The sequence below is a fragment of the Hippocampus zosterae genome, chromosome 14 (genome assembly GCF_025434085.1).
Source record: "Hippocampus zosterae strain Florida chromosome 14, ASM2543408v3, whole genome shotgun sequence".
NCBI classification, from domain to species: Eukaryota; Metazoa; Chordata; class Actinopteri; order Syngnathiformes; family Syngnathidae; genus Hippocampus; species Hippocampus zosterae.
The window spans coordinates 17,208,791-17,234,748 of record NC_067464.1 but is presented as its reverse complement, the minus strand read 5'-3'; the positions used below and the strand labels follow the sequence as shown (position 1 = coordinate 17,234,748).

Below are 25,958 nucleotides of genomic sequence, written 5' to 3'. Positions count from 1 at the left end.
CTTTCTTCTCAGCCGAATCTGCACGGCCTTCAGCTCCTCTCTGTTTCTCGACCGAAAAGTTCTCTTCTTCTCCTTCAGCAGGGTCTTTATGTCCGGATTAATCCATGGTTTGTTGTTGGAAAAACACCGCAGAGTTCTGGTGGGTACAGTGTTCTCCTCACAGAAGTTTATATAATCCGTGATGGTGTCAGTGAGTGCATCAATGTCCTCCCCATGAACCTCGCTGAAGAGTTCCCACCTGGTTGTCGCGAAGCAGTCTCGCAGAGCATCTTCAGCTTCCGATGACCATTTCTTGACCATTCTGGTCACAGTTGGTTGCCAATACCAAGTTGTGGTCTGCTCTTCCAAGATGGGGGAGGGAGAGGGGTTTATATGCCTCCTTGGTATTGGCATAAAACAAGTCCAAAATATTATTGTCTCTAGTGGCACAGGTTACATACTGCTTGAAGGTTGAAAGGGAGGACGACAGAGAGACATGGTTGAAGTCCCCAGAGATGATCAGCAGGGCGTTGGGGGACTGTGTTTGCAGCCTGCTCACGACAGTCATCAGGGCATCACACACTGCATCACTATTAGCCGACGGGGGGATGTACACTGTCACGGCTATGACGTGTGAGAATTCCCTCGGGAGATAATGGGGCCTGAGGCTAATTGCTAGCAGCTCAATGTCCCGGTTGCAGAGTTTGTCTTTGATCGTGATATGCCCCGGATTGCACCATTTGTTGTTCACAAAAACAGCAAGTCCCCCACCTTTTCTCTTTCCACTCCCTTCATTCCTGTCCGCACGTATGAGTTGGAAGCCTTCCAACTCGACATGTGTGTCCGGAGTGATCGCTGTTAGCCACCACTCGGTGAGTAGCATTAGGCTAGCCTCGCGGTACTCCCTTTGATGTCGCGTTAGCGCCGCCAGCTCATCCATCTTGTTAGGGAGCGATCTTACATTCCCCATGATGACGGACGGGAGGACATGTCTGTACTTTCTCCGCCTTGTGCGGCGGTCCTTCCCGGCTCGACACCCTCGTGTCCTCCTCTTCAACTCTCGTGGGATATCCGGTTTGTCACCGGCCAGTAGCCTGCTGTTAGCCCGCCATGCTAACAGCTGGTCCTTACTGTAAACAATGGAGTTGCGTGTGCTATCTGGATCTCCGTTCACAGGATACGTAAAAAGATTAAAGCAAATAAAGGAGATGAGCATAAATGAAGCTGCCCCTCTCCCCCCCATGGGTTTGGGGTACAAAACCACCCAAAACAAAATGGGAAGAAGTAATAAATAAAGTAAAAGGACGAAAAGAAACTCAAACAGGGATATGAGCTGCTGGAGAGGCAGCCACTCAGGGGGCGCCATCATAAACTCCCAAATGCACTACAGGAGGCTTACAACTGGCATAGCAATCTAAATTTGAGAGTTTTTACACCCGAGTGCAGGTATTAGCCCAATTCCAAAGAAGTTGGGACGTTGATTTGAACACAAATAAAAGCAGAATGCAATGATTTGCAAATAATGTTACACCTATATTTAATTGAATACATTAGACAGTGAAGTCTCTCAGTCTGAACATGAACTATCTTGTCTTGGTTGTGTATTCAATTTGCAAATAATTCAGATTTTTTTTTAACACATTTAAATTGGGTTTATAAAATACTGCGGAACTAGACTCACTGACTGCAGTCCAGACCTGTCTCCCATTGAAAATGTGTGGCACATTATAAAGCGTACAATACGATAATAGAGAAGCGTTAGCTCAAGCCAGAATGGGAAATAATTCCACCTACAAAGCTTCAACAATCAGTGTCCTCAGTTCCCAAACATTTATTGAATGTTGTTCAAAGAAAAAGCGATGTAAAACAGTTGTAAACATGACCCTGTCGCAGTCATAACATTTTAAATCAAAAATCACTTTAAACATTATATATTTTGTCTTTGTTGTGTATTCAATGAAATACATCTTGAGAATGATCTACAAATCATTGCAGTTTGTTCTTACTTATGTTTAACACAACGTCCCAACTGCATTGGGATTGGGTTTGCAATATGTCTCCGAAAAAAACGGCCTGAAGTGTGGACACTGACACTCTTTTTGTCCTCATGCTCCGTTCTGATTTGTTCATGAATATTTGAGGCAGCAAACAGTAATTTTCTTCTCCAAGTTTTTGTTGTTTACCTCAATGCAATCTGACATTTGATCCATCACTTTTGCTTGTAATGGAAATGCCATTAGGCCTGTAATTATTCTGTTTATGCCTATTCTAGCAAAATCCTGACCGCTGAACACAACACCCTTTGACGAGGCCTTACATTTGAAGTCTTAAACTGATACATTCCTTTCAGAAGGAAGACTAGTGATGTGAATATGCAATATATGTTGACGTTTTAAGTAGATGACTATTCTTTTACTTGTTTAATGAGGAACACCTAAAAATCGATTTGACTCCATTCCAACGAACTTCCGAAACATTGAGATGAATCCATCATCAGTTACACAAACATCATTCTCAGTCATCCCGTGTGACTGGACGGAGACTTACAGGTACTGACAAAGCATTGCATGCTAATTCATACAAATGCATTTTCGGTGAATGTAATGAGAGTTCAGTTGATGAGAGTTCAATTTGTCACACCGTCACATTAAACACATCAAGCGCTTTGAATGCATTATCAGCGAGCAGTTTAAGCCATATGGAGAGCTATATCGGTGATAATTAATGTTCAATTACAGCTGGGTTGTCAAAGGGAGCGCACTGTTGGAGCCTCATCGACTGCCTCTGACAGAGCATGCCTCTGTCTGAGATCAATTAGATGGTCGCTCAGCCCAGCAGAGGGAATTTTAATTATGCCTGCAGATGTCGACATTGTGGCGAACAAACTTTATGCTGGTTGAAGGCGTTACGGGCACATGTAAGGAGACTCTCTTCAGGCGCTGGTATGCCGTTAGGGCTTTCTAATGCATCAGGCTACGACACTGGAACAGACTTAATTTTGTGTGGGAGTGGGTGAAGCTGCAGTTGTGACATATTTGCGGTGATAAAAATTAGGGCAGGTCAGGCATCAGATGAATCCTCTTATCCTGATTACACTTTTTTTTCTGCTTTGAGCAATGGTAATGATTCACACACAAAAAAACGTTACTGCACCATTACTTGTAATTAAACATTCATATTGACTCTATATTCTGTTTTGCATGATTGTCCTCATTCATGTCTAATTTGAATAGCAACCCATTTTAGATTGAGAAAAAAAAAAGCATGGGCAATGATAATGAGACATGGAAGGATGTGAGTGGGAGGAACTAGCACCTCGATGAGAACCCAAGTGGTGTTTTGGATTGTACTTGATGAAAAGCATGTTCAGACATAAGGATTTAAAACTTGGGGCCAAGACACCTTCAGCCGCAGTTTGACATTGATTTTGTGGTCGTATCATCAGATTTGCTGCTACTTCTCTGACATTCGGGTGACGAGAGGGGCGGCGCTTTCAACCGATCACTATCACTTGGTGCATTGGCTGCGATGTTGAGGTCAGATGCCTCTTTGACCTGGCACCTCAGTGAGTCATTTACTGCTGCGGCAGCAATCCCCGAACCCATTGGTGGACACCGTGATAAGGAATGTAGTCAAGCTGGAGGAGTCTTAACGGGACTTTTTGGCCTTCCATATTTAGGCTGAAAGTTTTCCCTTTTTTTTTTCGAATTTAAAAATAAATAAATACAGCCATATCAGCAGCCATATTGCAGGAATACGCATTGTTTGAGTCTCAGAGCCGAGTTGCTCCTCCTCTACATTGAGGAGCCACATGAGGTGGCTGTGGCCTCTTGTGAGGGTGCCTATTTGATACTTCCCTAAGGTGTTGCGGACACATCCCGCTGATGTCTCAGTTGGCCCAGGAGCGTTTCAGGATCCTCCCAGAAGAGTCAGATGAAGTGGCTGGTGGAGGGAAATCGGGACTTTCCTGCTTGAGCTACTGCCCCCACAACCAAACCCAAGATAAGCAGAAGGAAATGGATGGGTGTGTAAATCTCGAGAATACTCAAGTTAAAAATTCTCTTATTTATAATGCAGTGTTTGAATATTCAGAGCTACCCACTTTTTGATGTAAGATCACTCTGGAGAGAAGCAAAATTAGAATAAAAATATCATCCTTGCATCGCTCGCACATTTGGATACACTGTTGTATGAGGCTGCCAGTAGTAGACAAGTCTCATTTTGCTCCAGTAAAACATTCCTCAAAATGCTGCATAGGGCACGCATATGTGGTTCAAATGTCCCATTTTGCATAGAGTTGAGACGTTGCCTATTGGCGCTCAGGGGATTGAGGTTAGTTTTGTTTCCCAATTTTGTTCCGTTTGTATTTTGCCACACTCACATGATGATTGCACACAGCTTCACAAAAGTTATCTAGGTCACCTTTCATCATCTGGGCTTTCTGCTTTGTTGGACCGATGAGTTCAAATGTACAGAAACTGAAATATTGAAATCCAACTATTGGGGGCAGTTAATTACAGCGCGCACTTTCGGATTGTCTTTGCATATGAAATGATTACATTTTTGCCAGCTGCAAATAAGGTCGATGAATCTGAATCACAAGTACAGTAACATTTATTATTGAATTGTAAAAAATATTCTCCATAATATAAATTTAAATTTACTGTACATTCAGTGTCAACAACATTTTGTAACTAGAGCACGGTATGTAATTTTTTTTTAATACAATCCATTGCAAGGGCTGCGTTGCATAGTCTGTCAATGAAAAGATGACCAGTTTTTACGATTCGTGAGAGAGAAAATATGGTCGACGGGGACTGTACTATGCAGTCAATTGAACTCGATATCATGCCAAACGTTTTTTGGGGTTTTTTTTTTTCATATTGCTGTTGCATTGTTAAGATGCTTCGGGAAGCAAGGCAATTAAATTGGCATCATGAATTGGCTCAAATTCATACTGCAATACATATTGCAGAGGTGTCTAATGTTGGGGCTGATGATTGAGAGTCTGCAGTAAGTCCAAATTCATGCATTACGATATATAATATATATATATATAATATATATATATATATATTAGGAAAGGACAGAGCCGACTCTTCCTACTCAGGAAACTGAGGTCTTTTGGGGTTCAGGGGTCACTCCTTAAGACGTTCTATAACTCGGTGGTGGCCTCGGCCATCCATTATGGCATTGTCTGCTGGTCAGGCAGCATCTCAGCCCGGGACAGAAAGAGACTGGAGCGACTGGTCAGGAAGGCCAGTTCTGCCCTGGGTTGCTCCCTTGACAGTCTGGAGGAGGTGGGCAACAGAAGGATGCTAACTAAGCTAAAAGCTATGATGGCCAGTCCCTCCCACCCCCTCCAGCCCGCCCTGACAGCACTTGGTAGCTCCTTCAGCCAGAGACTGTTACACCCGCGCTGCAAGAAGGAGAGATACCGACGCTCGTTCCTACCGACTGCTGTCAGGCTGATGAATAAAAAATAACAATCATAATAATAATAATTAAAGTATGTGAAGGAAAATTGTAAATAGTACTGAGATTTATCCATTGTGTTCATATTGTATTTAATTGAAAGATGTTTGTTTGTTTTTTTTTTCTCTTTCTCCTTTCTTCTTTCTACATACATTCTTGCTGCTGGAGGCTGTAAATTTCCCCAGTGTGGGACGAATAAAGGATATCTTATCTTATCTTATCTTATCATATATATATATATATATATATATATATATTTCTACTGTTACTGCCCAAGTGTGACAAGTAAGAATTTTTACATAATACTGTACAAAACAAACGCAAGCTCCTACTGCTAACTCCCATTACTATAAATCCCAGTCATCAAATTATGTCACAGCATCTGAGCTGTGCACCTCACTTTCATGCAAATTTTGCATCCCATGTCTTCCCCAAATGTTTCATTTGATCTGCGCTTTTATTTTTGACAGCTGCAAAAAACAAATTTGGTCTCTGGATGTTCTCTTCAGATGTTTCATGAAGTGAAGACCACCCTAAATATACAGTATGAATGCCTTTCTACCTACGGTAATGTACACTGATCCCCATTTAGATCTTTGAAGTTGCAACTGTCATCAGAGAATCATAAAATTGTCCCGTGGGGATTTTGGCTTGTGAAGACCTTTGAGCCTCTTGTGATTAAGGGCTATGCAAAAAAAAAAAGACTTGATTTATCACAAGGAAGATATCAACAAAACTTAGACACTTTCTTTGCGTTTACTCAGGTGATAGAAGCAGTGTTTGGGCATAGCGTGACACCTTACCTTGAAAAGTTTAAAAATATCCAGCACAGTAAAATCAAAACAGACTGCAAAAACAAATCCACCATTTTAAACTGGCAACTTCATGTTTATCTCTGAGAAATTAAAAACACTTTCGGTGAAACATTCTCTGGTGAACATTCATTCTTGAATTTGCCTTCACATAGTACATAATCTTTATGTATGCAAACGGTGCTCTTAACTCTCGTTCGTGAATACCCTGTGGCCTCACAGCTGTTGCAGCGTCGGGGAAACTGCTGCTAATGTACATGTTAATATGAAAATCTTTTCAATTACTGCAGAAAATGGCTCATTTAATTTCAAATGATTCCCACTATTAGTGGCAGAGACACCCAACTGTGGATGAATTGGTAGCAGTTTAAGCAGTCGTTCTTCCCGAGGAGGTAAGTAACACTGCCAGATGGACGGCAGTGCACAAAGATGTAATAACTCACTTCCCTATAGGTCACAAAATAGGAGGAGGGAGGGCGGTGGTTGGGGGGTGGAAAGGCTGCATTTGCAGTTTTTGTATTTAGTGTTAAAAATGTTCAAGTAAGACATTGGCTGTGAGTCTGTGATTCATTTATATGAGGCTGGCAAGTGTTTGAATCTCCCTGCACATTGATTTCTCATCATTTTTCCGGACAAATCCTTAAACCTTTCTTGCATTGCTTTTGCTTTTTTGTCTATTTTAAGTCTATTTGCTCGTTACACAGGCCCCGTTGTTTCAATCCGATGGCATTACCATTCCAATGCGTTGGGTGACTATCTTTGAGTTAAACGCAATTTCTGAGTGAGAGAGAGAGAGACAGAGCGAGAAAGAAAACACACTTAATGGCCCCCTTGGGAGGGTTTATGACCTTTAGTGATAGGAAGCTTGTCTTATATCCTCGCTAATTTATGAGTGGAGAGGGAAAAAAAATACTTTCTAATCATACTTGGCTTCTGTAGTTTTTATCCACCACGTACCGTACCAGCAGTAAAGTCAGCATATGCACCGAGGACTCTTGTATGTGAACTAAAATCAGACACAATTGGCGAATTCCAACTCGATCCACCTTGCAAAATAATTAATGCCGTGAGCGTTTGTAATGACTTGATTTATTGACGATATCAACACATAACAAAGACACAAAAATATGGACACCTTATCAATACCTACATGAGTTTAATGCAGTTTACATGACCTCTCCTTCTCTACAAATAATGATAATAATGATAGTTGTACTCTGCTTTATTCCTAATTTGCAGTTATACAACATTTTGGTTCGGCCACTAGTAACTCTGTTATCAACCTTAGATGAAGAGGACCCACTTCTCTGAAAAGGTCTTAAAACTGACTCTTACATAATTCTAATGAACAGTGTATATCAACATCCATCCATCCATCCATTTTTCGATTTGCTTTATCGTCACAAGGGACGCCAGGGGTGCTGGAGCCTATCCAGCTGTCTTCGGACAGTAGGCGGCGGAAATCCTGAACCGGTTGCCAGACAATCGCAGGGCACACAGAGACAAACAACCATTAACGCTCACACTCACACTTACAGACGATTTTAGAGTGTTCCATTAACCTGCCACGCATGTTTTTGGAATGTGGGAAGAAACCAGCGTACCCGAAGAAAATCCACGCAGGCACGGGGAGAACATGTAAACTCCACACAGGAAGGGCGGGGCCGGGATCGAACCCATAACCTCTACAATGTGAGGTTGACGCTCTAACCACTGGACCCCCGCCCGTGTATAGCACCTTATTGTGTTAAATGTTGCCCAATCAGCAGCGATTGCACGCTGGTCATTGTGGAAGAGGGATCCCCCATCTTCCCTTCTCAAAGTATCTCATTTTTACCTGGATGTTTTTCTTTTTTTGTTGTTTTTTTGTTAGTTTTTCTTTGCCCTCCCAAGCTCATGGAATGTGGTTAAGATGTTTTCAGTTATGGACATGTGAAGCCCTTTGAGACCTTTCTGTTATTAAAGGCTATATAAATAAATTTGACTTGATTTTACATGAATCCAGGGTCTACTGTTCATCTGATTTCCGATCCCAGCTGACTTCGGGCAAGAGCTCAGGTATGAATTGCTTTAACAAACTCATCTTTATACAGGATTGCATATTTCACATACTGTATTTCTTTTTGTCTTTTTTTTTTACCTCACAGAGCATTGCCTGCACCTTATAAAATGAGTTTATTAGGATCCCATTAAAGTGAAAAAGAAAAGATGACATACAGTTTCTCCCCCGGTTCATTCCTGATTACTTCCTCTTTCCTCCTTCCTTCCAATCATCATTTCTGCATATCACCCTTTTCTTCATTAGCCATTCACAACAGCCCCTTACTGTCCTACAAAGATCCCCAATGGATTTCAGCCCTCACTTCATTCTTCACTCCTCATATGGTCTTGAGGCACTCCACACAAAAATATTCTCCCCTTTTATTATTCAAATGAGCATGCCCGTGGTGAGAGCAAATGTGCAGATCAATGCGCAAACCTCTCCCCAGCTGCACATGTCAAACACTGTGTCATGGGAAGATTACACTCAACTCTGCAACCCTGTTCTTGATTTTATTTTTTGCCAACCAGTGAGGTTAAAAAAAAAATCAATCAATGAACTTTTGTTGGTGGCAAAAACCTCAGTGTCTTGCCCTGCTGATGGTTTACAGCATGCTATTTATATGCGACAGTATGCATGAATGTCCAGAGGGTATCTACCGAGAGTACAGGTAGTTCGATTTGAAACAGTGCCAATTTTGAATGAGCAGCAAGCATCACAATTTACCCGGCAACTCACTTCAAAGCTTGATAAAATGTCAACATCCCACAGAATCCAATTCAAAGCAATTGCAATAATGTCAACGACTGCAATATTCATCATAAAGTTTTCACCACCTGTCTTCTATACAACCGCTGTTTCAATACATTATGAGTACCCCCCACACACACACGATGATGGGGTGTTATTACAATGTTTTGAAGATGATCATGACAATAATCCGTTCAATGAATCAATTTCTACTGTGATTCAGTCCCATGCGAGAGCTGTATTCATGAATGAAACACCATGATGTCCACCATGCACACACATGTCCACTGAGCACCGAATTTGTCTGCCTGCTCCATAATCAACTACAGTTGCGCTGCAAAATAGATCTCCTTTTACCCAGTCTAAAATGTAGTCTACTTTATTTTTAATTTTATTTTATTTCTTTTTTTTTCAGATGCACTGGGTCGTTGGGGCAGGAATGCCCAGTGGGGCGTAACGTGTATACCAAATTGTAGTAACATGCGGCATGGGGGATCTGTAACATTGTGAGCAACACCCTCCAACTTGAAACTGCAATTTCTGTTCATTTGTCCTGACTGGCATATGCATATGCTAGCATGCCCTTGACCTTGAAAAGGGTGCCCGAATTCATATTGAGTCTTGAAAAACCATTCACAGCCCTTGTATCCTCTGTGGTCAGTCACTGTGGCATAATAAATGAATAGGTCTAATCTGTAATACATAATACCTAATAGTCATTACAATAAAAAAAACATAAATCTTCAGGCTTAAACACTCCACGCAACACTAAACTGAAATCATGACAGCTCTTAAAAACAACTGCCAGTTGGAGGTTATGACAGCATATCGTTTAATGTGTCCTAATTGCTATGGATCTGATTCTACATTGCTTCTTCCAAACATACTCCCCTGCTCACCCTCTTCATATATTCTATATTTGAACCATACATAACTTTTTATTTGTCCATTCTTACCAAAAAAAAAAAATCAATTAAATCTGTCTTTGTATGCCAGTCATGTCCTTTTGTCATCTATATTTCCTTCTCATTAGATGACACAGATTGTAACAAATATTTGGTGCAGACACTTTATGTGTCTGGCAAATGCAAAAACAAATAAAAAAAAGGGGGAATTTCAAATCAGTATATTGGGATAAACGACCTTTTCAGTTTTCAGCACATAAGCCTCCCACTGTAGTTAATGTCACCAAGTTTGTACTCACCCTCTTTAGAGTCCTTGAAAGCAGTCTTCGATCTGCTGGGGACTTGGAAACTCACATGGGCAATGTGAGGGAGACCTGTAAGGATGTGATTGGGAGGAACAGCCCCCTTGATCAGAAACCCAGAGGTGTTTTGTTATTGAACTTGTTTGCTCGTCCCAGATTGTCCGTAAAGAAACACCATGTTCAAACATAAGGGGGTCCATATATGCATCTGGCACCAGGACACCCGAGGCTGCAGTTTGATGATCGACTTTGTGGTCATGTCAATAGATTAGCGGCAGCATGTTTTGGACTCTTGGATGAGGAGAGGGGCAGAGCTGTCAACGTATCAGCTTCTGATGGTCTGTTGGTTCCGGTAAAGGGGGAAAATGTCGGTTCGACCTGACACACCACATTGTATTATGAGCGTTTGCTGGGAACGTCTGGCAGAATCTCCTGTCAGACAGTTTCAATTCCAACTTCAGCAGAACTTCGCCCACATCCAGGGGATGTGGGGGATATTGAGTGGACCATGTTCTGTGCCTCCATTGTTCAGCTGGCCGATCCGAGCTGTGGCACGAAGGTGTCTGTTGTGATGGCAATAGCCAAACCCACTGGTGGACACTGGTGGTAAAGGATGCCATCAAGCTGAAGGAGTCCTAATGGAGTCCATTGGCTTCACTGCTCTGCCGAAGTCAGTGATGTGTTTAAAAAGCTCCTCTGTGGCAAAGCATCAGGGGAGGATGAGCTTCTCCCGTCTCTGTCCTGGTTGACAGACCTCTACAACATTGTGTGAAGACTGGGGACAGTGCCTCTGGATTAGCAGACCGAGGTTTTTTTAAAGGAGGAGGACTGGAGTGTATGATCGAAATACAGAGGGATCACCCTCCTCAGCCTGGCTGGTAAAGTCTGTTCAGAGGTGCTGTAGTGGTGGGTACATAAGCAAGTGAACTCTATGATTCTGTAAGGGCAGTGTGGTTTTTGTCTTGGCCGTTGACAGTGGACTAGCACTACACTCTCAGCAGGGTGCTCAAGGGTGCATGAGAGTTCACCAAACCAGTCTACATGTGCCTTGTGGACTTGGTCAATGCGCTACAACATGTCATTTGGGGAATTCTGAGGCTGGTGACTCAGGAGTACAAGGTACCGAACTCCCTCATAAAAGCTGTTCAGTCCCTGTACCACAGATGTCAGAGTTCAGTTTGCATTGCCGGTAAGATTCTTTTCCAGCGAAGGTTGGGCTTCGCCAAGGCTGCCCTTTGTCACGGATTCTGTTCATAACCTATATGGCCACAATTTCCAGATGTGGCCAACGTGTTGAGAGATTCCACTTTGGTGAGTTCAGTATCACATCTCTGCTTTTTGTGCATGATGTAATACTGTTCATTTATTTTCAATACAATTCTAACATTTCAATGAGGTTAAATATCTTGGGGCATTGTTCACGAGCGAAGGCAGGATGGACTAAAAGGCAAATCAGTGTTTGGCATTTGCTGTGATGTAGACTTAGTATTGGTCTGTCGTGGCGATTTACCAATCTACATCCCGACCCTCACCTATGGTCACGAGCTGTGGGTCGTGATGCCTTGGGACCATCAGAAGGCTTGGGAGAGGGAAGCCCAGGCTGCTACCCGGAGACCCGAACCCGGATAAATGGTAGAAAATGGATGGGCGGGTGGGTGTAAGGCCATGTTTGTTGAAAGAATTTGTCTTGACTTGTGATTGGGTGGGAAAGCCAAAGCATATATGCCATATAAAACGTTTTGCATCTGGGAATGAACTCTGGGCATGTTGTTTTTCTTTGGCTAAAATGTCATTGTGAATGACATCCCGCAGACATGAGTATATTCTCTGAGCCCACAATGTAAATTTACCTCATATATTGCCCATAGAAACAACACAAACAAACCAGAGCTTGACCAACACACTGTGAAAGAGACTGTGTGGACTTTAGAGGTTTGCACTGTCATTGTTATGTAATTTTTCAAGAACAAACTTTCCATTTTCAAAATACGACTTGGATTTCACAGAACAGCCAAGGCTTTAACTGCATTTAAGAGCAGCTATGTGTAAAATAATGATTATGTCTGACCAAGTTTCCGGCTATGTTTCTTTCACTTCACTCACCTTCTTTGACAAGAAAGCAAAAGATCAATAGACATAACTCTCCGAAGTTTGCCAAAAAGCCAATACGATCCATCACTAATGGCTTCCTCCCATTTGATGTGTAATCAGAGTAAAAGCTGGGTCTTGTTTAGTTTCCACTGGCATACATTAATTTGGCCTCTCCCTTTCATTCATTGTTGTATTCCCCTTTCTCTTTTATAGTCTCAGCAGCCAGCTGGCATTCATTGTTTGCTTGATTGACTACTGTTCAATACAAATGCAACAACTGGAGCTGTGGGAGATAAATGACACTCAGTCACAAATGGTGAGTGCTTCAAATGAGACCCAAACGCACAAATTCAATTTCATTTCTTCATCCCAGGGCACCATGGAAAGGATCATTTCTGTCCTGTCACTTTGAAACTGTATTTTTTATATTCCGTCTTACCTTAACTTTTCCCTCTTGACTGGCATTGCTTTTCCAGCAAGAAAACGGCTCCAAAACAAATGCCTTTTGGAGTACATCACTGTTTTATTTAACAATTTTTACAGACTCTGCTGGCTATCATAGGAAAAGAAGTTCATTAATTTTAATGGACTCTTCAAATTTAGTTATGGAACTGCGTTACAAATTTGTTTTCAACAGCAGCCATGCATTAAAACTCAGAAGAAAGTAAGGGGCAGCAAAGTTGTGAGATACAGATGAAGTGTCCAGCCAATTTTTAGGGGTGCTAAAACACTCTGAAAGAGAATGATAGCAGGCCCAAAATTTTACAGATAATTCTATATTTTATAAGCGTTCATGTTTTTTAACAGGGTAGAAAGCTGTAAAACCCATACAGTACAAGGTTGAATTGTCATATTTTAAGAACAAGAATACAGTACACGCCATTTCATTTCAATAATGGTTCAATTCACCTCACTCGCTTCCACTTCTGCTTCGGAGCCCCGAGCACCAGCCGTGTGTGATCTCTGTCCTGATATTGACTGAATGTATAAATATACCGTGCTTTTTGTGACACATTTTTTAACTTCTACTCAGTCTGAACTCTTTACCATTACTCGGCTGCTTTTTGTTTGCTACATTTACTGTGTGATCAACTTCCCAGGGTCGGAGTTAGCCCAAGTTTATTATTTTTTTTCCAAGCTAGGAAACATTAACCTGGTTAAACCTTTTTCAGAGATATTTTGCTTGACTTTGCGCCAGTAGAATTAGGCGTAGCAAGGTGTTTACGCTTTTGTGCAACGTTGTGGCACGGAAGTAGTCCAATCCTCGCCAAATCCCTCATTTACATCAAAATTAGGGCGGTCCTGCCCTACTTCGCTCGAGTACATCGTGCTTGACATTGCGGAAACAAAAATTGACTTGGAGTTTGTTCATGACATTGGCAGATGTATTGCAAACTCTCTCCTTCCAAATGATATAAATGACCATGCATGAGACGTGGGCATTTGTAGGCACCCCTGGACCCCAGATCATGCATTTATTAAATAACTGGTAACATATTTTTGGAAGAAAAAAAAACTGTTGAAAAACTCACCAAAGGCGCTTCCTTATCATTTTGTGACGCACACGGGCATTGTTGCACAGAGAAAACTTTACCAAGTCACAGCCCAATGTCTTCTGTTCGATTTTATCCCTCTGTGATGTGTAAGGGCTTCATCAATGTCACATAAGAGTTACAAAGTTCTGCTAGGCCGAATTATAAAGGGGAGACAAAAATGACAGTGGCCCACTTTATTTTGAAACTCTTACATAATCCATCCTTAAGCTTGTCTGCCTAAAGGCAGCTGCATTCACCATCGTGTCTGGCATCCTACAGCAGTCGAACATTTTTAATGGCATCTCTATTACGTGATAGATCAGGGCAGTCTCATACTTGTCAGTTGGTGACTTGGCTCTATAAAACATGAATCATCTGTACATGACAGCGTTCCTTTTAAACGGCGTGTGAAAGAAGGGATTTGGCTGTCTTTAATTATACGTGTGTGTGGTACAGTGAGACTCTAAACCCCACTCACCACAAGTGCATGACACAACTTCACGGTGCATTAAACATTATATTCAGGCTGCTTCCCCTGTACAGTCATGAGGAAGAGTTTTTCTTTCTTCATTGTGTTATCTCCAAAATAATTGCATTTAAAAGATACAGATGGATAAACATATTTACTTGTAGTCACTTTGAATCATACAGCATATTCCACTTTATGTCAGAAAACTAGTCTTGGGGATTTGTTAGCTGGCATTTCTTCATGGGCAAGAAATTGTACAAAATGCAAAAGTCGTACTTGCTGCTCTTGGAATCAGTATATTACGCCTTTTTTACTGTACTATAGGCAACACCTCACAAAGTGTGGTTTGATATGGCAACATTATGGCTGGAGGCTAAATTGCAGGACAATCTTCAAAATAGCAAACAGGACACAAGGTGCCATAAATCACAAAGTAGTAGTCCGTAGTACCGTGTTGGAGCAAGGCCAAAGAATAGAGCACCTCTTTTGGATGCAACTAGCTAGCCAGCATTACCACAAAGACTGAGAGCATCCTCAACCCCTATTTGTGTGAGGACATCGCTTTTGACAATGGCCAGGGGAAAAGCTGGGAATAGATCTCTGAATCTTCAAAATCGATTGAGTTCGCTTCCCCAAGACACCGAATCTACTCTGGATGAGAGCATGAACTGTAAATTCTCAGGCAGCAATGTAGGAACCAAAAACTCAAGTGATAAGGGACTAAGAGAAAAGGCTCGGCCCGATATACTTATTGTAGGTGATTCTTCCGTTCTGGATGTACAAAGGATGTGCAGTAAAAATACCAATATACTCTGCTTTCCAAATGACGCATCACGGGCCTCAGAGAGAAAGATTGTGTCAGCATATCCAACCAGACAACGGCTTATTCTGCACATCGGGTTAAACGATGTGTCCAGACAACGGTCTGAAGTTTCAAAACAGGACTTTACTGAACTGTTGAGCTGTGAGTTCTGATGTGTTTAACAGTGGCCCCATTCCACCCATTCGAGGAGGAGATGAGACATTCAGCATTAGTGCGAGCGCGGATGGTTGTTCGTCTCTGTGTGCCCTGCGATTGGCTAGCAACCGGTTCAGGGTGCCCCCCGCCTACTGCCCGAAGACAGCTGGGACAGGCTCCAGCACCCCCCGTCACCCTTGTGAGGATAAAGTGAATCGGAATTCGGATGGATGGAAACTAAGTTTCATATTTTTAAAAATGCAATATTGAAATGATTTCAACATTGTATATCATTTGTGTTTGGGCATTGCTGCTTTGCTTTGTGTTCTGTTGTTTTTATTGAGGAGACTGCTGGCACAGTGAATTCCGCTTGTGGATGAATTAAGCATCTATTATCTCGATAACTACTTCTGGATCATTCAAAATAAATCAGCATCACGCTATGTGAATCGCCCTCCCTGACTTGGAGTTTAAAAAAAAGAACAATACCGTATTGGCCCAAATATAAGACGTTGCTTTTTGCATTGAAATAAGACTGAAAAAGTAGGGGTCGTCTTACTTTCGGGGTCTAGACATGATACCCATTCACGACGCTAGATGGCACCAGACATCATTGAAGCGAATGCTGAACTTGATTCCCCAGGCCAAAGTGAACCCCTGCCGCAAAGAATAAAAATAAAAATAGCGGTAGCACGAAGAAGAAAAATTAAAAAGTAGCGGTAAGAAGGAAAAGAGAAGAAAATATAGAAGCGATAACAGAAAATTGAGAAACGTAGCGACAATCTGGAGAAAAGTGGGTTGATGATCAGCCAGGTTAACCTGCAGCTGAGGAGAAGTTATGATGTAATTTACATTTCAAAAACCAGAAGCTACTCATTTACAAATGTGATTGCAATTTAGATTTGAATGAGGCAAAATAACATGCTTTTTCTCTCAAATATATTGTTATAACAATTTGTTTCAGGTGTACTGTATTTATTTTCTGTATAAATTGTATTTGGTGTTCAAAAATTATTTTTTCAAACATGATTTGGGGGGTCGTCTTATAATCAGGGCCGTCTTATATTCAGGCCACTACGGTAATTCAGCATGAGGAGATAATCAGAGGGAGAATCAGGAACCATGGTCAGGTTTTTGTTGTAAGCATAGCAGGTGAATAGTTGTGTACGTTGCTCGGGATTGATTTCATGGGTGCCGTGCCAGAAAAGAAAGGACAAAGAGTTGTCCAGCTGGCACCCAATTAAAAAAAGATGGTGATGATATCCCCCCCCCCCCTTTCCCCATGCTGCCTTTCTAATGTGGCTTCAAGCTGCTGGCTTTTGGTCACCGTTCCACAACAATAAGCTTTGTGTTGCCCGGAAGCCACTCAGTACTCCCTAGTGGACAAGTAAACATGAATGAAAATGCAACTGCAGAGATAGTCGTGCACATGAACATGTTCCCCAACTCCCAACCTCACGTCATGCCCACTTTCAGGCACACACAGTGATTTTGGATGTACCTATTAATTTGTAAACATTGCAATAACCTTTTTTTGCTGCGTAGACACTGTTTTAACGTGCTCCATGTGTAATCCTTGTGGGTCTGCGCATCAATACCTGCACCGCTTTCCTGCCGAAACTGCGTGTAAAGTGCCTCAAATGACCAAGTATCAAACATATCAAGCTTTAACTTGGAGAATCAAATTTAAAATCTTAAAATTAGCAGCAGCCTCCTTGCTCTTACCCTCATCAAGGTAACACGAAGCATAGACTTACTCCTCTTGGCGCACCATGCAGTCGAGAGGTTGGGTGAGCCGTGCCTTTCACATGAGTGAGTATATTAAATTAAATAACATTTTTTACAAGGTTCTTTTCATGCATTAGCAATGCATTGGAAAGTGTTTTACGAAGCTTAGAACAGACAATGAAAATGGTATTGTCTATTAAAATCCACCCGTCCCCACATACAGATGTACACACACACACCATATGTATACGTACACGAACAGCACATTTGTTTTTAGTTATTCCTCACATTTTACATATTAACTGGTAGTTCCGAGACATGGCAAGACACGTGAGGATAAAAGGAAATGGCCACAGAGACCACCACGACCAGGGTAGACTTTCCACAAAGTGCAGAGGTTCCTCATTCCGCTTGATCCCGTTCATCTCCAGGATCACATCCCACCTTGGAGGCTCCCATGAGGAGACCGCCAGAGTTAAAAAGACTCCAATATAAATATAATCAAATAGAATAACCAGGTCACCGATGTTGTAGCGGTACACTCGCTTGACTTGTGTGCGGGCAGCGTGGGATCAGTTCCCACTCAGTGATGGCGTGCATGTGGCCATGAATGGTCATTTGTCACTATATGTGCCCTGTGATTGACTGGCGACCAGTTCGAGGTATAGTCCGCCTTTCATCTGAAGTCAGCTGGTGTATGCTTCAGCACCCCCCGCGACTCTTAACAAGGACAAGTGGGTCGGAAAAATGGATGGATAGAATAACCATTAGATCGATAAGTGAATAAATAAGTGATGGCATTAATACATTTCGAAATCGATCAAACGAAGTCAATAAAATGCTAAAACAAACAGGTGAGTTATCAGCCTCCTTTAAATAGCATCAAAATTCTTCGCGGTCCTGATGCCTCCTGGCAGGCTGTTCCACAGTCGCAGGCCAGAATGCAAATTGTTGGCAGAATTATAAGGCTGGTGTCAGTGAACCACAAGGCCTGTGAGGGTTGATATGATGAAAGCAGATCAGTTTGATATAATAGGTAACACAGGGGTGGGTAAACTTTTTGGCTCAGGGGCCACATTGCCTTTTAAAAATTGATAGACGGGCCAGGTCAGCACAAGATAGATTTATTAACCGAACATCAGAACATATTAAACATAAACAGAACAAAAGCATTAAAGTATTAACATCGTTTTTAATGGGAGTAGTCTGGTTGGAATCGTGTTGTCGCAATTCTCAGAACAGATCTGAGGTGTTCATCACTCACCCGGGTTCTGTGGGGTGTTTTGTTGGTGTTCATCACACATATGTCGAGCCAAACAACACCAGCATTCTCCGTGCCATAGTCTGGATGTTTGGAAATTTGGCTGCACTTAACGAAGCATAAAACATATCCAGTTTCAGGAAGTGGAACTTGTCCTTTAACATCATGTCACATTGGAGATCTATTAGTTCCAACTGCAACTCCTGTGGCACTGTTTGCGGGTCTTGTGAGAAGGGACATGACACCAGCTGAAGTGCCCTGTCAATTTTTCCAAAATCGCAAAAGCGACGGCAGAATTCCTCATGCAGGTCATCCAGTGATTTTCTGTATTTTTTCACATGTTGTGGGGCCTCCTTCAACGTAGCCAGTGTGGGGAAATGAGCAAATGACTTGGCTGCTTCGAAAATAAAATCAGCTTGCTTTTGAAGGCTTTGACGTTTGCTTGCATTTCATGCACAAACTGGTTTTCTCTTGGAGCTTCACATTCAGTTCGTTCATATGTGTCAGTATGTCCACAGTAAAAGCAAAATCACAAAGCCAATCTGTCATTCATCTCAGGAAACTTGTCACTGTTATCAAATTGCTCTAAAAATGAAATAATCTCCTGTTTGAGCTTGCACACACGTTGACATACTTTCCCCAATTTAACCAGCGGATATTAGAATGGTACAATAAATCCGTGCGATCAGCGTCAGCTTATTCAAGGAATTGAATAAATTGACGATGGTGAAGTCCCCTCGCTCGAATAAAATTGATAAGTTTCACGACTGGCTTCACTACGTGGTCAAGCTGCAGCACGGATTTACACAGTGCTTCCTGGTGAATTATGCAGTGTAGGAAAATTACCTCCTGCTCAGGGTTGTCGTCTTCCACCCTGTCCTGAACTCTCTTCAGCATCCCGATATTTTTTCCTGTCAGATTCGGTGATCCGTCTGTGGTAACGTTGGTGAGCGTTCTCCAAGGTAATTTGTGCCTCTGTATGACCGCTGACACGCTGTTAAATAAATCCTTTCCTCGTGTTTTTCCTTTCAGGGATTCCATATCCAAAAACTCCTCCGTAATCTCGAAATTCTCATGAATCCCTCTGATAAAAATTAAGATTTTAACAGTGTCCTTAATATCGTTGCTTTCGTCCAGTGCCAAAGAATATAATGAAAATCTCTCCGCTTTTTTGTTTAGCTTGCTCGTTAAGTGTTCGTCAATTACTTCAATCCGGCGAGTCACTGACCTGCGTGATAAGCTATTTTTTTCAAATTTGTTCTTGCTCCCAGGACATAAAATACTTGCTGTCTCTAACATGCACTCTTTAAGAAACTCCCCTTAGGAGAAAGGCTTGCTGGCTCTTGCTAGTTTGAATGCCAGTAAAAAAAATTGTCATCGTGCTTGCTTCTTGGATGGAAGTTGATCGAGTAAAGGTGTTTTGTTGAGCCTGCAAACTTGCTAGCAACCTGTCAGCTGTGGCTGTACGTTCTTGTGTTGAAAGGTTGCTGGCGTAATTAGCATGTTTAGTGGAAAAGTGACGGCTGATGTTGTATTCTTTTAAAACCGCAACAGTTTCTTGGCATATATGACATACAGCCTTGGATCGGACTTTGGTAAAAAAAGTATTTAGGCCTTCCTTCTTAATCATCTTTTCTTTTCTTTGACATTGCTGCAGATGGCTTGCGATCTAACCAGTAGAAGTAGAGCGATTACTGAATTGGAAATGGCTCGCTCTCTAGAGTGCTCTCTCTCTCTCTCTCTCTCTCTCTCTCTCTCTCTCTCTCTCTCTCTCTCTCTCTCTCTCTCTCGCTCTCTCTCTCGCTCTCTCTCTCTCTGTTCCTCTCACATTCTTTCGGGGTACAGGAACTGCAAAATAAAGTCACAGCGCCACCTGGTGTTGAACGCCAGTCATTGCAAGTAAGAATGAAATAAATTGCGGGAATTCACATCAAACGTTATACTGTATTCTGAAACAATCTTTGGCGGGCCGGATTAAAAAGCCCAACGGGCCGGATCTGGCCCACTGGCCGTAGTTTGCCCACCACTGAGCTAACACCATTACAATTAAAAAAAGAACGTTAAAATCGATCCTGAAAGATGCGGGGAGCCAATGTGGTGATCTTACACCCGGTGTCATGTGCTTGTGTCCAGTGTAGCAGCTGAAAATCGCGATGAACAGGGCTGTTAAGAGAGCCCAATACTAATAAGTGTACCATCATTTGTGGAATTTTGACCAACGCGTGTCAGAGATATTTTGCTTTGACACTTTTATCGTAACTTTGTGAAAATTAAACAATATGCATTTCCTTTAACTCTTTCATTCCATAAGACATACTTGTACATCCTTTTAAAATTATACCCCGCCTACCAAGGATGTACTTGTACGTCTGAGTCTTTTTTTTTTTTTTTGCGTCATAGATAGGAGGAGGGTCTGACGCAATCTGTAAATGAGAATAAGATGTTTGCATTGAAAATCATGTCGAAAAGTGACCAGTAGGTGACAGTGGTGCCTGGCGTGCTTGAAATGCATGCTTTTACAAAAAGCTCTTTTTCGCCGTTTTTTGCCCAGGAATCGCCATTTTCATGAAAATTTGCTCCAGTGAAAATGGCTGAGATTGAATGAGTTAATGACAAGGTAGAAGTGCAGGACAAATTGATTGAGGTGTACAGTATTATCCTCCCGAATAAGCGTAAGTAGTAGTGATGTTCATGATCTTTTTTGGGTTCTATTTTACTGCATACAACGTCGTTATCCGAAGAAACCAACAACTCATGGGCTCTTAAAATGAAAAATAAGGAGCAGCAAAAGTGAACAACAATTGCTTGACTCGTGGCCCTCCTCCGCATCTGCCAAACTAAGATGGAAAATGTTCAGCCTGAGCACATTGTAGCACATTTGAGGCTCTTAATAATGTGCGACTGTGACAGCTGATGGAGTCTTCGTAGAAGCACGGTGCCGAATAAATCCCACTCTAAACATTTTTATATATTGCAGTTTTGTGGTTCAAAGACTCAAATAAAGTTTTGTGTTTCAATTGCTCAAATGAAGATGACGGGGGGGAAAAGCAATCAGCAGACCGAGTTCTGCTGGTTAGATTTCAGCTACGTCTTTATTTGCGGTGAGGCAAAATGTAACTCTATCCTAAGGTAAGAATTCATTGGTATTTTAACAAGGAGCACTTTCATATATTTCTAAGCATGCATAAATAATAACTCCATAAATTTTATGGGCCTACTTTGGTAAAATTGGCACAACAGCCAAGCAGAAAAATAATTTTTAATTCCCATCACAAGCATCAGATGTACACTGCATTGTTTGGAAGGTCAATTGGGGGCAGTTTTTTTTCCCCGATAAAGCTCCCCCGTTAGCTTTTAATCCTAATATTGTTTTGAGTTAAAGATCAAAATGGGAAATGGGCGGGACATGATCTTTGCATCAAAGTAAAGGACATATTTTAACACTGAGATAATGCGAGAGAAGAGAAACAACACAGCTAATCCATCCATCCATCCATCCATTTTCTGATCCGCTCATCCTCACAAGGGTCACGGGGCGTGCTGGAGCCTATCCCAGCTGTCTTCGGGCAGTAGGCGGGGGACACCCTTAACTGGTTGCCAGCCAAACAAAATAATCAAAATGCAAATTTGTCCGACCTTGCACAGCACTGAAAATATTCCATCGAATCAAATGCCATTCAGTCAAAAGTGCTCTTGCTCTGAAAAACAAAAGCGAATAATGCGACTGAACGCACTTGTAGATATTTAACGGAGGACCTTGTCATCTGTTTGGTAAACCAACCCTGTGTAAACAATATTTTAAAAAATCCGAGCTATATGCACACTGCAGTCTCTTCTGTATTATTATTGTATTATTATTAGGCGTCACGGTTTCCCTTTCTCTTCAAGTCGCATTTGTTGTGACACTCATTTTGGTAGCTAGCTTAATGGCTAAAGTCGCTTCATGTTTTAAGTTGGAAGCACCAGTTGTTGCTCTGGCATATGTGCTTGAACAGGGCAGACATTATTAAAACACAATCTTTGTAAAATGTATTTGAGCCTGGAGTACTTTGGAGAGCTCAGCACGGCAAGGCATTGTACACAATTTGACGTTCTTCGTTATTCTGTTATTCTCTGTTTCCAAAATAATCAATGAAAGATGGCTCACGGCTGAGCAACAGGGAGCAATGGTCCGCAGGTGGCTGCGTACCTGCAGTTATACCCAAAAGTTTGTCAAAGGCCCGTCGCTTTTCCAGCTTAGCTTTGCCTCAGTACACAAAGTAAGGTTTGATCTTTAGGAAGAACTATAACAGGGACTGTCAGCCGCAAATGCAATTAAAAATGATGTGGAAAGTATTCCTGAAAAGGGCAAATCAACTGCCCCAACAAAAATCTGCAGTGTCTTTGTGAAATTGAACGTATTTAGCATGAATACGTAAAGCAATAGGCACATAAATGCAGCCAAGCGGGAGATCTCAAGTCATTGAAGTCCAGTGTCACACTTTATGCAAGGCACTTTCAAGAACAGCGCATGACATAACAAGATGAAAAAGCTCTAATGGAGTAGTGGAGGTCTTTTCAAATTACTGTAAATAAAATTTACTGTAGATCAGTGGAGCACTTCACATTTTCGATTGAATTGAAACTCACATGAAGGTAGTTTTATTTAAAAAAAAAAAAAAACCCACATATTTTAATTTTCAGTTGCTCAAATGATTGGACTTATATCTTGCCTTTGCGGAGCTCGGTCACAGCAAAACTACGGAGTGTCTAAGGGGACATGGAAGTAAAAAAAAACCCTTTGCGTTCCCTCTCAAAGTTTTGCCTCCCCTCCCCAATATTGCGAGATATCGCAAACATTTTTGAGGTGGTGGAGGGGGGTGCTTTTTTTAATGCATGTCGACGCCACTTCCGGGTCATCCTCCGGGTAACTGAAAACAACAAACATTGATGGCGAGTTTAATGGAATTTTACTTTGAAATTGGCTTGACCAAGACATTAAATTTGTTTTTGAGCTTAAATACAGTTTGCAAGTCCTCCTCCATAATTCTCTCCTTCCCCGAAGTCATGAGACATGAGCTGACCTGGAAGTACATAAACGCGCATTAAAAAAAAAAAAGCGTACCCTTACAAAAAAAAAAAAATAAACAAAAACATTTGCGTTTTCTCACAATCTTTGTGAGGAAATGCACATTTTTGCGAGGGAAGGCATGGTTTTTTTGTACTGCCATGTTAACTTAAGGGCTCCGTACAAAACAAAGCAAGCCAAGTCAAAAACAAAAAAAAAAGCGAAAAGCTGCGTAGAAGACGTGTTGGTGAGTTTTATAAACCCATGAGCCCTCTTGCGGTCAAACTTTTTTTAATGTAATGCTGTCCCTGGTAGCCCCAGATAACACGGAGTGTAACATCTGATTGGGTCACTGCATTATGTTGTAGGGATATGAGCGCCACCCCCACCCCCCTCTGCACCCCAATTAGAACTGATCCATGCTTCTATTCAATGTGATTGCTCAGTCAATAACCGTTTCTGGGGGGCAAAATAGAGGACAACTGCAATTGCAAAGACGCTTAAAAGACAGAAACCACCAGAAAATGATATGTGTGGTGCAGGGTAAAAAAGAAAATCAAAAGTTAATTGAACATGCGACCAAATGCACAAAACTGACACATCTATTCTGGGACCACACAGCCACAGCAAAGAAACAAGCACGCACTGTCCACTGTAACACCAAGCGACGATGATCTCAGATTTGAGGCGGGTTATCACAAGAACCGACTCTCCCGGTAAATCTGAACACGACCGAATCTGGATCCCCTCCAGCTACTTGGTGTGGCCCGAGCCACGGTTGAAGCCCTTAAGCATGACGTGTCACATGTCTCTCGTCAGTCAGTTGTCATGGGAACAAGACGCCCTGCGGTGCCGCATTTAGACCATAAATAAGCAGTGCACAAGAGCGCCTTTTCGTTGCCTTCAACTACAGCAATTAAATCGGACCTGCGCTCAACGATTAGTGCGTCTTGTCTCTCAAACCTGGCAATACTTTTCATTGAGATGGACCATAATCAGAGGGCTAACTTTAACAATGTTGTTAAGACATTTGCTAGGATGAAGAAAAGAAAAACAAAGTTCTCGGCTAAGTCAAACCGTGGCAGAAATGCAGAGTTCTGAACTCATTTATTTTGTCTAGTTTTCAAATAGCCCGTTTTGCTGTCATGCAACTGCACTTTTATGTTCTCCAATGTTTAAAGTTAGTTTTTGATTTCTCTGGCTGGCACCTCGAGTTGTTTATTGGAGCCCAATTTTATTTCGTGTATTGTATTGAGAAAGTGGCGGCCCGGTAGTCCAGTGGTTAGCACGTCGGCTTCACAGTGCAGAGGTACCGGGTTCGATTCCAGCTCCGGTCTCCCTGTGTGGAGTTTGCATGTTCTCCCCGGGCTTGCGTGGGTTTTCTCCGGGTGCTCCGGTTTCCTCCCACATTCCAAAAACATGCATGGCAGGCTGATTGAACACTCTAAATTGTCTCTAGGTGTGAGTGTGGGTGTGGATGGTTGTTCGTCTCTGTGTGCCCTGTGATTGGCTGGCAACTGATTCAGTGTGTCCCCCGCCTACTGCCCGAAGACGGCTGGGATAGGCTCCAGCACCCCCCGCGACCCTAGTGAGGATCAAGTGGTTCGGAAAATGGATGGATGGATGGGTATTGAGAAAGTAGTGATATGCCCGTCGTTGGAGTGTAATGGCACCTTAAGTTATTTTATTGAAATTTTATTTTGTGTATTTATTTGTTGGGAAAATGTTTTTGATAGTTTGGTGGTAATGTATGTCATTTATTTCTAATTCGCTTTTTCCTCACGAGGGTCAGGGGGCGCGGTGGGGCTGTCTTTGAGGAGAAGGCGGGATTCAGCCAATTGTAGAGCACAAATAGACAAACAGCCAATCGCACTCACAATCACACCAAAGGACAATTTAGAGTGTTCCATTGACCTGCCATGCAAATTGGAATGTGGGAGGAAACCAGAGTACCCGGAGAAAACCCACGCAGGCACGGGGAGAACATGCACACTCCACACAGGAAGGCCGGAGACGGAATTGAACCCTGGATCTCTGCACTGTGAGGTGGACCACCAGTCGACCACCGTGCCAACAATCAGTTACTTATTTATTTATCTATTTTTCCTGTTAACCATGTCTGGGGAAAAGGTGTGAATAGATGGCACTAAAACAAGGCAGATATTACAATTCTAATCACAGTCACGGTCTATTCCTGGATTACTTATTCCTCACTTTTTGGGGGTTTTTTCTGTTCTCTTTTGACCTCGAAACACATGTGGAATACAAAACATTTTCCTTTTAACGGTGTTCTCTAATGGAGTGATGTTCAACCTTTTTTGAGCCACGGCACATTTTATACATTTACAAAATCCTAAGGCACACAATGACACTCGGGCACACTACTCATCATAAATATAGTTCATAAGATGAAGAAGTTGAAGAAGATGAGAAGAAGTTTCTAAATGTGTTTACGCATACCAAGTGTGAAACCTGAGCCTATTTTGGTGAACATGAAAATGGAAAACATGGCAGGAATGGTAGAAAGATGAACTCAGTTTTCAAATGTTTGTAAATCATCTGCCACATTGCAGTAATGCCATCATGCAGTTTCACGGTGAAAGGG

General features: G+C 42.0%; 1 protein-coding gene and 1 long non-coding RNA gene across 3 annotated transcripts in view; one reads left to right on the top strand and one right to left on the bottom strand.

Annotated features, from left to right (window-relative positions):
- alk (ALK receptor tyrosine kinase) overlaps positions 1-25,958 on the bottom strand; it is a 386,248-nt gene that overhangs the window by 347,499 nt on the left and 12,791 nt on the right. The gene's annotated exons all lie outside the window — the stretch shown is intronic.
- LOC127614559 (uncharacterized) overlaps positions 24,616-25,958 on the top strand; it is a 135,832-nt gene continuing 134,489 nt past the window's right edge. The window contains exon 1 of the long non-coding RNA XR_007966602.1: positions 24,616-25,399. This is a non-coding gene — a long non-coding RNA (uncharacterized LOC127614559). The remainder of the gene's footprint in view (positions 25,400-25,958) is intronic.